This window comes from Ischnura elegans, chromosome 4 (genome assembly GCF_921293095.1).
Source record: "Ischnura elegans chromosome 4, ioIscEleg1.1, whole genome shotgun sequence".
In the NCBI taxonomy this organism is placed as follows: Eukaryota; Metazoa; Arthropoda; class Insecta; order Odonata; family Coenagrionidae; genus Ischnura; species Ischnura elegans.
In genome coordinates, this window is record NC_060249.1 from 131,044,245 (window position 1) to 131,058,896 (window position 14,652).

The following is a 14,652-nucleotide window of genomic DNA, read 5'->3' on the forward strand; positions in this document are numbered from 1 at the left end:
CCGCGCGTAACCAACAATCGACGATTGTTGGATGCAACAATGTGCCGTGCCACACCGCGCTCATTGTGAGAGAATTTTAACTCCATCGATAGCATTATTAACGCCTATTCCAATCGCATGCTTACGCATGATTCTACTTGGTAGGATAAAAAAGTAGTAGGACTAATTTTGTACAATAAAAGTAACATTAATGACCAGATATGGCCGGATGAATTGACACATAAGTCAGAATGCTCTGCTACATAATGCCTGATGCCAAAATATTTCCACTACATTTCTACACCTAGAGATTTTCTTTATAAGTGAATAAAATATGGCCAGACTTTTTTATGTTTGGCCCCTATTATATTTTAAACTACAGAAACTATTTCGTGCATCATTATATAAAATGAAAGTTTCAATGAGGCACAAAGAAGTATTCGAAATCACATCCGTTAGTAATTCATAATTACTTTGGATATGTGAGTGTAAATCTTAACCTGGTCAGCCACAATCTTACGAAGTTCACACATCTGTAGTACACGGGCTAAATCCTTTCTCCGGGCCAACACGCGCTTGCAGAATGTTTGCTGCATAGTTTAAAACAATGACGGGATAAAAAAATGACAAACTGATTCTAGGAAGAGAGCACATTTTTACCACCCTCAATTTCAATGGAATGTCCCAAATGAGCGCGTGAGGAATGGATGTCGGATTGGGAGAGAAAGAGGTCGCTGTGGGACGAGGATGCATTTGAGAGCGGCGATAAAAAGATGACAATCACCATGAGGGAGAGGGGAAGTTGTCTCTCTCTCTCTCTCTCTTCCTTGCACTTCTCTGCGGAGACAAAGAGCAGAGGATGAGCGCATGCCAGAGAAAGAGAGAAGAGTTTCCCAAAGAGCAGTAGTCGAATGATTCGTGTGCATGTGGCCGCCCTGGGAAATTTCTGTGCGTGCAATGAACGTCAAAGTAAAAAATGACGGAGAGGAGCGAATGGAGGGGAAGGGAAGAAAGGCTTTCTAGAGTCCGAGCACGCAGCGCACTGTTACAGACGACCCGCTGCAATTTCCTCACGAACATGGCCGCCACGCGCAGCGGGGGCTCACCTCCCATTGGAGGAGATATGTCCAAAGACTAATAGGGTTATTTTTAAGTCCTCTGAAGATGACCAAAGGGTTTCCACAAAAAATTTCTGGACATCAACGATGGTTGTTCACACATGATTTTTTTTTAAAGATTTCCGTAAAATGTATATTACATTTTTTACTTATTATTAGCATTATTTTTTTTATTAATTTGTACACATTAACGTCGAATTCTGAAGAAACCAATTCTAATGCACGGCGGACACAGACATTGTTATCTTCAAATTTGTCTTCTTATGCTGTCAAGATATAATAGAAAGAAATATAACTAACAGATTCAACATAGTGCCCTACTACTTCAAGCATCAGTCTATGATAGTTTAATAAACATTTTAGTGTCTACAAAGATTGACAGAAACAGAATGCAGTAAAGAAGATGCTTTACGTGGATTTTAATGTATTTGCTGAGCAGTGAAAATAAGAAGAATGCGTGGGATACTGGATCGATATGAGCAAATAGCAATGCGTTGCGCCGTAAATCAAACTCATCTGAATATCTGTGTCCAAAAAAGTGTCATTTTTTACACCTAGTTTCCCCATTCAATAAGTTAGGTTAGTATTTTTCCTAATTCACTAAAACTTCACAACAAAGCACTACATCATAAAAAGCCTTTAACGGATGACAGAAAAGAGAGGAGGGTTAAAAATATCGAGTGCTCGATAGAAAACATGTCGAACCAAAAATGAATCCTATACTTACTATATATTTACAAAATTCAGAATATACCCTGCTGAAAAAGGGATAATGCCACGGATTCGACGTGATTTTTCATTCCTACCGAGCTTTATACCATTTTGGTGGATATTACGAAGATATTTACTGACTGACTGGTTTACTATGGTGGATATAAAGAAGAAAATAACGGACTACGGCATCTTAATTTATTGAAAATTTCAAATGTGATTGAAGAGAACGTTATAATAAGTTTTAGATGAGCATTTCAGATATCAAAAACGAATAACGTGGTGCGCATGTAAGGTTATATCCTCTTTCTCTAGGAGACATGTCTGATATATGTTGACCGGCAAGTTTTAATTTTATAATCTTAAGTTAAACTTAAAAAAATATCGAATCTCGATCGGAGACTCCCCCGCACAGCAAGCGCATTTTATAACAACTGCACCACGGCGTGAATTGTTCTAGTTACGTTCTAAAGTCAGTTAAATGCAGCTATAGTGATTGCAGCGCCTCCGTATTGGTGATCATTTTTGGAACTCCAGATTTGATTTTTATTCCTAAATATTACACAAAATACTGTTCAGATCGTGGTAAAAGGGTGAGAAAATCGCATTTTCATCAAGTTCTGACCTATCCTGTAAATTTCAGCGCTCTAGGTAATCGAGGAGTGATCGAAATTTGAGTTGAAAGATTTTCCCGGACGGACAAACAAGAAAGCGAGTATAATAGAAGGTGGGAAAAAGAATGGCTACTGATATTCCTCCCTTGTGTATGTATTTGGTAGGCGGAAGATGAATGAAGATTTTCATAGGAGTGTTTTAGATTTAGAGATTATATCTCATACTTATGTGCACTGCTTGTGATGGGGAAAGGGAAATGGAACAAGCATTGCTTTACTTCTGTGATCATAATAACTTCCAAATTCATGCACTTGGGGAGTTGCATATAAGCTTAGATCTCTGCATTTCTCCAGGGTTTTTCTTCCGCGTCAGATTGTTGGTTGACAACAGTTTCGCAGGCTATCCTGCCAGCGTCTTCAGGTCGAAGGTGTCGGCTGTTGGTTTCTGCCTCGCTTATATACTGTAGGCTGGATGGGAGCTGCACTGTGATTGGCTGTCTGACTGGGTGCTTCTCTCTGGTTGGCTCTCTCTTTGATCACTCTTTTCCAGGCGCTGTGAAGGAAGTATCCATCTTCTCTATTGAAATTCAAAGGTGTTTTTTGAATTTCTATTGCTTCCCTGATTTGTCTAGGGAAGTATCGGCACTCCTTAACTAAAAGCTTAGTTTGCATTCTCTGGTTTGGCGATTACGTGTCAGGTATTCGCAGTCAAAAACACCGTTCTGCGGAGAATCATTTAACTAAAGCATATGAAAAAAATTAAAAGGAGAATATATGACAGCAATGCAATTGATTTTCTAGGAAAGAAATCTTTCCCTGCAGAATGCAAGAGTGCAACATGCCGAGCAGTGAAAATCCCTTTCAAGATAGTCAAGCAAAGTTGAACTAATGCGTTCCAAAACACCCAAGAAACACCATTTCAGAATAGATCTAAGATCGTTTTCAAAAACGCTATTCCAATGAGCATCACTTAATGATACCATACAATTGAGACCATTTATATTCATGTTCCTGCGATACGTGAAACACCAACAAGGATGCTGTCTTTGTGAATTGCATTGCTGATGAATATCTGAAATTCATAAACCTACAAACCTCTGAAAGTTACCTTTGATAGTTGCCAGATTATTCACTTAAAAACCCCAATATTTTTTTAAATGAAGCAGTCACTTTCTCATTTTAGATTTTGAGTATTTTTCCGAGCATCGAACAACATTCATTCATAACATCCAATACAGGAGAATATCCAAAGATAAAATATCTACTTATGAAACTCTTAGTAACCAGAGCACGATTCTTTATTCCTAATTTTAGTCAAATTAATCAGAGCAATGGTCATCGTCATCTGAAAAAGCACAATAGGCTTCTTGGCTGAAAAGATGCAACACATTTAGTAGTTGGTGCAACACATTGGTAGTAGATACAATAAAAAGAGGAAGACGTATTTTTCTACATGATCTCGACACATCTTTCCAATTTGAAATAAGACTCATGGCTGCAGTGTTTCTTATGTTCCACCGCCCAAAAATACGCCACATCACCACGCCTGGCCGCATTGGATCCTTTTGAGCCGAGAAGGAAGAGATTTTTTCAATCTTCCTCTTTGAATAGAACTGCCGGAGGAAGCAGGACCCTTGTTTTTATGAAGTGATAATGCCTCATTTTGCCTTATAAATTTGCATGAAACAGATCTCGTCCGAAAAGGGAAGCTTCCTCGAATCTTTGCTTTGCTCTCCGCGCCTTGAAAGCGAACAGGGTCGACTTCTCTTCCTCTCACAGGCTATAGAGAACCATTCCTGCTATGGCCTCCATTTGTAAGAGGCTTTTATCCTACTTTCTTTAGAAATAAATCCTTTCGAGCCTTTGTCATCGGCGCAATTGCTTGGGGGCAGATATCTTCTCTTTATTTTTATTTCTTCCCTTTCAAGACGAATAGGTTGGACAAAAATATCATCCCCCTTTTCTACTCTCGGTTATCACAGCAAGGCACAGAAGAATATAATTTTACTTTTTAAAAAACAGTGTTCCTCGTTCGGCTGTATTCTAGTGAGTAAAATACAAAGAAGAGCCATGTTGCGACTCTTTCAAAACAATTTCAAACGATAATTTTAAAATCAATGCAACGGTTAGGTTTTGAAAACAAGATGATAAATCAAATAAAATTAAGGAAAATTTATGAGAAAAAAGCTATAAAAGATCACATGTCCCACTTTTTAAAGCAACAATTCTAATCAAATACGAGGCAGAATTTTTGCAGTAACTTTTCTTTTCTGAGTAATCTAAAAAGCGTACTTTTAAATCAATTCCCCAAGTGAAATTTCTGAGCATAGATTGAGATTGATGAACACTGAAGTGGAATTTCAGCTTCGTTCACTGATTCAATAGCACGGGGAATTCAAACATAGCTCCTCATTAGACATTTGCTTCGATCAATAATGTCGCTTAAATAGGTACTACGTACCGTAAATTTAATACAGACAGATTTATATGTAGTATTGGTGCAGCAAAACAATCTCTAGATTTCTGGCTAATAATCAGTATTCCTATGACTGAAAATCTAGCTATCTTAGTGTTTTGCTGCGTGATCGCACCAGTCCTACACGTGGAGACGTTTACGCATAGATGCGTCATCGCGTGCCTCTTTCGTCAAAAATTCTAAACCGACACGAGCCCCTCTAAGTACTTTTTACCACGAACAACACCAAATAATTATATGACGTATCATCATTTTCATAATGCAATGCAATGCCAATAGTTAAGCTGAAAGTATCAACTTTGTCCTCGCTGGCTACTAAGCATGCGTTGCCATCTTTTGCTCTCATTTATATACATAATTTCCTAATAAAATGGTAGCCGTTGCTACAAATTTATTAGGAAATTTATCAATAAGCGGAGAAATACTACTAGCCATCTTTTCCGTAATCTTTTCTCCTCTAATACTGCCCTCCACCTTACTTCCTGATCCAGAAAAATCGCCTGATGATGAGGAAATGTGTCTAGTTTTATTAAAAACTGGAATTCCTTTCATACTCCCATACAAAGTGGTAATAAAAACCTCGAATCATTTTGTTTTTTTAACACTATGGCATCTTTTATCCAAATCTGAATTTTAGAAGTCCCTATCATCACTGGTAACGACTTGATAATATGAACCCCTTTCATTACCAACCTAATGCAACACGGATCTTTCAGTTGCATTTATTCTGTATTGTAGTAAGCACCTTCTTACATGCTAGAACATACTACACCGTTCTCTGAGGATGTAAAGCCATTTTCGGAAATTTTGTCTTACGCGTTGCTATCCATATAATGTGAAAATGCCCTTTGTTAGAGTAAATATTACCTACGAGCAATAATTATTTATAATTCAGAGTTATTTCTGTCTTACAAATGAGAAAATCAGGGGTCAGTATCTAAAAAATAGGAGGTCTTGTATGCAGGTCAAAAATCATTGTGACATGCAAAATTGAAAGTAATTTAAATAAAGGTAACTGATTTCGATTATATGTAACATTTTAATACCCGTATCATACAAAATAGGATCGAATTTAACTCGATATAATGGTGCAATTACCAAAGCTAGCATAAGTTATTTTGTTATTTTCTTCGCATATGGATGGTACCCTTAACAGTAGGTAGATATTGATAGCCGTGCCTTTCAAGTACTAACGCTCCGCCTAATTCTGCCGAGAAAGGAACTGCACAGTCTGCAAGCTATTACACACTTGAGAGGGAGGGAGGGATGCTGTTGGAGTAGAGACGCGTGCTTCTTCGGAGAGAGACGTCAGGTGTGCAGTGAGGAAAGAAAAGGAATTGGAAGAAGCAAAGCGCAGGAAGATCGTACAAGTCCAAATAAACGCTTGAAATAAAATTCTCTGGCGCGGAATTAAGTGATGCGTAGAGTAGAAATGTTTCATAAAACGTCTTATTCCTTCCGTGTTCTTTTCTTCGCAGCAGACTGTGGGGAGGGAGTGGAAAAGCATTTGAGAATGGGGGTACGGAGATAATGAATCGAAGTGTTGGGGGGGCTCCTGCCGCTCCCTCCGCCGCCCTCCGTCTCTTTCCCAAAAACATTTCGCAGAGAGCAGGCGTTTCGAAACTTTCAAAAGGCATTTTGAAAAGCGCTGTTCCTGTTCTCGCCACAGTCGAAGTGTGCTGAATAAAACCACGGTGGCGTTGGCTGATCCCATTATGATCCCATCCCCTCCCCTCGGTAAGGGAGAGTGGCGGGCGAGAGTGAGTCAGGTGGTTGCTGGTGTTATGGCTTCTGCTGCTGGAGAATTAGGGGCTTCCCTGCTGCTAGCTCCAACTCCGTGCTGAGCTGAAAATTATCCCTCTCTCGCAAATTCCTCAAAGGAGTACGTGATCTGCGAATTCTCCAGGCAAGGTGGAGGATAAGAAGAAAAAAGTGTAAAAAGCAAGTTCTTTACACTTTTCGCTAAAGAAAAGAAAATGCATGTGTTTGGGTTCCTCGACCTTATTTTTTCATCCTGGGAAATACATATTCACGCAATGGGGAAAAACCTCATCTTTTGGAATACAACACTGTATTAAATTATTTAGTGCCATGTGAAACATGATGAACTCTTTCATGATAGTACAGAAAGGAAAGTCAATTGCGGGTTCCACAATTATTTATTAATGTGACCGGTTTCCGTGCAAAGTAATCATCAGGCACTTATTATAGGTTTCATTCCCATATATAATAATGGTAAGAGTAAGAATAGGTTGCTAGGATCGAGGGGAAGGAGTTGAGTAAAGGGGTGAAGGGGGTATCGGTTAGCCCATCAAGTCAGGGATTTGGTCTCTACGTTTATTGGTAACGACGAGATAATATAAACCCCTTGCATTACGAACCTAACACAACGGATATAAATTAATCTTTCATTGGAGAAAGTGGCACATAATTCTGGATTTTAAATAGCCTTTTCTTAAATGATAGCGTATTGCCTTCCGATGTCGCTATCTGGTCCACTACACTGCGATATGATTTTCACATACATTCCCTTTGAATTTTATTTTCACATGGAGCAAAATACGTCGCACTGAGTGAATTCATTTCGTTCATTCTTATTTTAATTTCAGTCTCACCTTGTAATATTTATGCAAAAAAATTCCGATTAAAGATTCTTCTCACCTTTATCACTGGCATCATACTCCTCTGCTTTTGTTTTTCATTTCTTTTCGTTTCGTAGCGAATAACGTTTGCTCCATGGGACGATATGAAGGCAAGCCTAGCCTCCCCTCACATTCTGAGATAGAACACTTTGACCGGAGGAAGGAGGGGCATTCTCATGAGATGATCGCAGCGGTGGCTGTAAATATCGGCCCGGACCTCGGCATGGCCGGGCATATGGCCGAATTTTTTCCGGAAAAGAATAGACTTTCGTACGGAAGGAAGGGCGGACTATTTTTAGGGGCGTGTACGTGGTGGTCCGTAGGGGTGCTCAATACTCACCCCTGGAATGCCAAAGGGTTTCATGAGGGAGGGGGCGAAGCAGTTCCCGTGGAAATCATTCAAAGGACTCGACTCGATCTTCGGCCCAAATGGCGGGGAAACACGTTCGAGGATTACGGGGGAGAAAAAAATGCGAGCGCTTTCCGTCGGAATCTTTATGGGTCGCGCCCGGTCCATAAATTCACGATTTCGCAGTGTTGGATGAGATCCCTCGGGCGCGGATGGGTCTCTGCTTTGGCTGTTTCTCCGGCCGGCTCACATGTTAGCCACGCGGATTGAAATTCCCCAACGGCATTGAAGAAATGCATAACGAGTTCCCATTTTCGGTTTGCATCGAAGCGATTCCATTATTCTCATATAATCAAGAAAGCGACTTCCATCCTTGCACTAAGAAGCGTAAGTGCATTACAAGGTTCATGTAAGAAAGGTTGCCCGACATAAACGAAAATTTTGTACCAAAACTAACAGATTCGATATTCAATAAGAGAGTCAGTTATACGAGTTTTATGCTGACAATATTTGATGACATCATGAGCAATCCTTTTGTAATAATTTTATTCCATATTACACCAACGTATCCCATTATTTTTCCCCATTTTAAAGCTTAACTTGACGATTTTATAGAAAGCATACGAGTTAATCAGCGCAAAATGTGATTCCAATACTTTCTGAGAAAATATTGAGTTTAAATCATTAAATGCTCAAAGCGTTTAATAGCATTCTGAATATCGTATTTTAAAAGCGCTTATTTCAAGGTGAAACATCGGTATTACCTAGTTTGATGACAGCAAGTTGTGCTTATCTTATGCGAAGCGATTTATTTGATTATTTGGGCTGTAAATGAGTATCGATCTTACACGATCGATTAATATCGATTACCTCAATGGATTTCAAGGCGTAATGCTCACATTGATCGCCCTTTCGGATAGAGAGAAAGAGAGAGAGATAGATACAGAGAGGGTGGATATTTTTCCGAGTATACAGATTAGATTTCCCTTTTCTACAGCACTGAGATCATTATATAAAATCGTATTAAGAATGCGAGGCCTGCTGCAATGACGATTTACCTTGGACCACAATCTCTTGGGAATCGACGTCACGGATAAGGACTGGTTTTGTGCATAACCGTCATAGTCTTGACGGATAAGGCGTGGGTTTGAAAGATTTAGATTTTAACCACATAATATTCTTAACTCTATGGATGTTGCAATTCCTCAGGGCGATGCATTTTTAGTATTCTTTGAATCTCATGCTGAAATCTCCCACTTCCTACACTACATACTGCGCCTGACACTCGCAACTTTTAATTTCATTCGAACCACCATGCCTTTTTTCCAAATTATACTTTGTTAATACAAAAACAAGGTTATATGGTCAGATTGTAAAAAAGGCTCTAAAAATCAACCTCTAGGCTTTGGCGTTACATTTTGTCGGAGACATAGATTGCAAATTGAAATTGCACAATTTTCAAGTCATAGGCCTCTTGTGGTTTGATGGAGGTAATTAGCTCCACTCCACTCCGGCAGAAAGCCAAAGGGTCTCTAAGCATCACTATCCCCTTTTCTTCGCATTCGACTTGATGATCAGGAGCTCTCGACGGGTGCTGATTAGCCTATGTATTAGGGTTTGAAAATAAGCCCATTTATGGGTTAATAATAATCACCAGAATGATCTCACCGGTGAAAGTCGATGTCCTGTATGTGCTGAGCGAATTTTGTGGCCTTGAATTTCAGTATTTAACTAAAGGAAATTTATAACTCTTCCAATTCCATGGAAAACCACCTGTCTTTTGGCGCCGCTCTATCAACAAAACAATCACCACCTAAGGCAGTGGAAAATATTTTGGAGGTGTGAGATGAATGATGTTCTTATACAATGTCCATAAAAATGCGAGTTAAAATAGGCGAAATGGGTCATCAAAACTACATTTGCTACGCAGAGTTGTCCCTTGAATTGGAAATAAGTTTGTTCCACATGTATTTCCATTGTATGTTATAGCGCCCTAGTTTCAAATAATGATATTTTATTCAATAAATATATAATTCTGTAGGTCTGGTTGGTTATACTATCTGTACATTCGAGTAATGTTTCGCAGTACTTATCCACACGTAATTAATTTTCTGAATGAGAAAAAATTTCTCCACAATTGTTTTTTCTTTTTTTATGCATTCATCTTTTAAGGGAAGCACCTACTGAGACATAACCCTACTCAACCCTTTTGCCGCGGGGCACTCTACGGAAACCACATGAACTACCCTCCCAGGTACGTGCACAGCAGTGAAAGGGCAGCGCAAAAATTAATAGTTTGTAATAGATATAAAGCAGACCTCAGGGCAACATTTATATGATACTCTCAAGACTAAAAGGTATTTTTAGTAAAATAATACAAATATTAAAAAAGTGTACCTTAAATTTTCATTGTTAACAACTAAAACAATATTTTGGTTTGAAGAAGGTTAAGGTGACATTAAAAGGGCTAAGACAATTTTGAAACAAATGCACATTTGGTAACATTTGATAGTTTCAACTTTCAGTGTGTCAATAACATAAGCCAAGTGAAAGTATATCACCCTTTCTCAGGAATGAGAACATTTTTAATTTCTAATTGATGACGGATTTAGTGGATAACTGAAACAACTGCCAGAGTTGGGTCTGCGTTGGTGAGTCTCGACCTACCAACGGGAGATGGACCCGCTTCCCAAGTTTAAGTGAAACGTAGCATTATGCAGTGCAAAGTGCGTAAGTGAGGAAATTCAGCCAAAACTTATTTCAAAACACCCGATCACCTTTGTCACCTAAAGCCTTACGCACGTCTACCTCTAAGTACGTTCAAGAAAATTCGCTCCACGGGCGATCCGATAAAGGCGGCAACTTTCTCCAAATCGACCCTCGCCGCACGTGCTCGCGTTTACGCTCTGCATCACCACGTGATTTAATTAATTATGAACAGACTTTCGAAGTTAACCGCGGATACAGGAATGCGCGGAGGAAGCTGTAGTAGGGAGAGGGGCTGTGTTCAAACTTTGCTCGCGAAATCCCGTTTTTGGCTCCGAAGAGTCTTATATTGACACACTGCAGGGATGAAAGGGTATTACTAACTATTCTCTTTCGGAAATCCATTGACAACGCTTACACCTGCTCCTTGGCATTCACTTCTACGAGGCAAACAACTGAAGAATACTCTTCTTAGCTTGGCTTACCCCCTTGAAACCTCTATCGAGCAGAGCCCCTCAAAAACACTCCCTGAACATCACTCTTGCAACGGCAACGCCAAGTCCGCCCGTGCTCCATTATGACACGTCTCGCCTCCCGTCATCCAGCTTAAAATTCATTTCCCAACTTATATCCGACAACAAATTCAATGAGCGTAATGTTCCTCTCACTCCACTGCCACTCACGGTAATAAATCAACATTTTTGTCACCTTGGCTCGAAATATTGGCGTGAATAGAGTTTGTATGCTCCCACAGTTTTCCAGCGCAGCAGCTTTCGTATAATTCATAAAAGCACCCAACAGAGTCTCGAAATCATTTGAATTCACCAACGGAAAAAAACATCAGAGCCTTTTAACGTTCCTCGTCAGCGGCAAAAAGATGAAGCTCAAATCCGATTCAACGGCTTTGGAAGATTGGCTTCAGCGCTCAAAACAGTACCAACGCAGGAAAAGAAGAAGAAAATGATTTCCAGCTTAAATCCTCATCCAGCTTTCGAACACCGCGTGTCATAACTAACGGCCATCTTAGTTTTCTGATGGGCAGCGAAATTTCTATTCGTTCGCGACCAAACCAAAGGGTGCATTTAATTCAACACTGGCGATCCATTTCCTTGCTCGATTTTCGAGTGACGATTAATTTGTAATCACCGCTTTATTCACATAGAGATTGCAGAGGAAAGTGGGAATCCAAGACCAAAATATTGTTCCTTTCTGGGTTAAATAACAATTTCTGAATACGATAAAGCGAATACGAAAGTGCAGCATCATTAGAACCATCAAAGGCTGCGCCAAGATTTAACTGATAAATAAAATATAAATTGAAATTGGTTTTCCATCGCGTTCCATTACGTCAATACCATTTACCTCGGTACAATTGCCATGAAAATTCAGGAAACTGATTACCATAGTTGTCTATATTAATGGCCCGAAAACCAAAAGGCCCGTGGTCCGATATAGGGGAATTTTTTCTCATGAAAATTCATGAACTTATCAAATAACCTTCTGAATTGTAAACATTTAGCATCAACTTGAATATATTTGTCTACCCCCGCCAGCTAAGATGTCATGAAAAACTAGAATTAGCTGGGTTTCATCAATCTCCCTTCCTAAATCCGAGCTAATCTTTGTCTAACAGATTTTTAGCTATCTAGATAGCGCATTATCGAAATGAAAATAATATGCTCCAAAATTTTGCAAGAAATATAAATGAGTAATATAGGTCCGTAATGACTAGGCTTTCCCCTATCTCCCCTAATTTTATCTCCACCCTGAAATATAGTCGTGATCCGTACCACCCTTACGTATGACCATAAACCCTTAGATTGTCGTCTAAACATCCACCCAATATTTTGGTTTTGGATTCATTCAATGCCTCCCTAAGATTTCGTTTGTCTTTTTTATAATTGCCACCGATTTCTTACTTTTCATTTCAAATAAGATACGCATGTGTCTTATTCATAACAGCGTGCATTGCTCTCTGTCGCTTTAGAAGCTCAAGGACTTAAGCGTTGTATCACCTCGGATCAGCATTCAAACATTTCAACTTACTTGTCATCACATTATCTCAGCTTTTGCATTATATTTACCCATTTGTTCCACGCATAGTTAGCCCCAATATTGAGAGTGGCGTCTTTGAAATCAGTAAAATGAGGACGTCAAGTACTGATTTAGCTTACACTGAATTATGCATATATTAAAAAAATTGATTGATCATTGTGCGATTTCAAACACCTGCGCTCAAAAAATGCAGAAAAGTGTCTCTTATTGGTAAATGACGCATAGTAAAGCGGATTTATTATTGACTTTATTCGCCCAATTGTTTAAGAAAAAGTAGATTTCCTAAATTTTAATTAGCAACTTCACTGTTGAAACGTCATTTGTTGAGGAAAGATCGGACAGTGATATCCTGGAATTGCTACGTTGCTTTGCCAATTTTCAAGTCTCAATGGCTATGGGAACAGGAGAGGTGAAACTTATCAATAAAAAGAGAGATCTTACGTTAAATTACTCCATTGAGCAAGTCAGGAGGAGTGAAGCATAAAAAAATGATATGCGAGTACTCACCGTGTTCTCAGTGCAGATGAATGATATTCCTCTCGAGAATACGCCGGAAGACTGCCTGCAAAGAAAAAATCTTTGATTACATTTCAAGAAACAATTGAAGAAACCATAGTTTATTATTACGTCATGAAAGTTGCCAAGAGCAAAGAACTTCGTGCGTAGTCGTGCACACACGAGAGAAGGTATGCGTAGCAACAGAAAATATTTTTCACGAAGAAGAGACTTTTGGAGTCACAGGGGTTTGGACATATCGAATGAATCGGGGTTGGGAATGATGATTGAAGTCACAAATGGAAGCCAAATTTAGTCTCAGAGACTTACTTTTCGGCCAATTGCACACAATTGAAGTATCCCAGACAAGCACCACGATTTTTTCAGAAAGTTTTCATCGCTTGCAGCATGAGATAATTCTTAATCATCTCCCCTTTTCGAAGAAAAACCAAATAAAATTAAACTTGCTACCCCGATCTGAAAAGATATTGTAATTAACAAACAAATTTATCAGATAAATTTGATAATTCACTATAGCTTGACGCCATCTTTCTTGACTTTTCCAAAGCCTTCGACACCCTTAACCATAAACTTCTCCTGCATAAACTCGCCTCCCGCTTTAATATCCATGGCAACTTCCTCAGTCTCTTGTCCAGTTTCCTCCGTGACAGATCCCAAAGAGTAATACTCGCTGGTATCTCATCTTCCTGGTCTAACGTTACCTCCGGAGTGCCTCAAGGTAGCGTTCTTGGACCTTACCTCTTCAACCTATTTATTGATGACCTTGCCCCCATTGTCCGTTCTTCCCAAGTCAATACATTACTCTATGCTGATGACTGCAAACTATTTAAAAAGATAAATAATCTCGCAGACTGTAATATGCTACAGGATGCCGTAAAAAAGACCACAGAGTGGTGCATTCTCTGGAGGCTGCAATTGAACTTTAAAAAGTGCACCACAATGAAAATATCTACGAAGAAAACTCCTATCCTTTTTGATTATGCAATTAACTCCTTGCCTCTTAATCGTGTGTCACCCATGAAAGATCTTGGAATTATTGTGGACCAAAAACTTCTGTTCTCTGAACACATTCATGCGATCAAATCTAAAGCCATGTCACTCTTAGGACTACTCTACCGGTTCACGGATATCTCCAGTACTAAGGCCCTCCAATACTACTTCTCAACCATAGTTCTTCCGGTGATCAACTATTGCTCCCCAATTTGGTCAATGTCTGCCCCCACTAATCTTGCCACCCTTAACAGTGTTGCAACTTTTTTTGCAAAAATTGTAAAATTTAGAAACCCAAATCTCCGCGAGTCACCTACTAGCGCAGTTTTATCCTCTTTATCCGTCCCTAGTTTATCCCTTCTCCGACTTCAATCAGACATCAAATTCATTTATAATACCCTTAACTCCCACTTCGACAGTCCTGACATTGTTTCCTTCCTCAACATTAGAGCACCTTCCCGCCACACCCGATCTACTTCTTTACTCCACATTCCTA

At 39.4% G+C, this 14,652-nt stretch overlaps 1 protein-coding gene across 1 annotated transcript in view; it reads right to left on the reverse strand.

Moving 5' to 3' along the window:
- LOC124158067 overlaps window positions 1-13,216 on the reverse strand; it is a 362,624-nt gene extending 349,408 nt beyond the window's left edge. The window contains exon 1 of the mRNA XM_046533241.1: window positions 13,158-13,216. The gene's annotated coding sequence lies outside the window, so the exon portion shown is untranslated. The remainder of the gene's footprint in view (window positions 1-13,157) is intronic.
- Window positions 13,217-14,652: the final 1,436 nt, after the last annotated feature.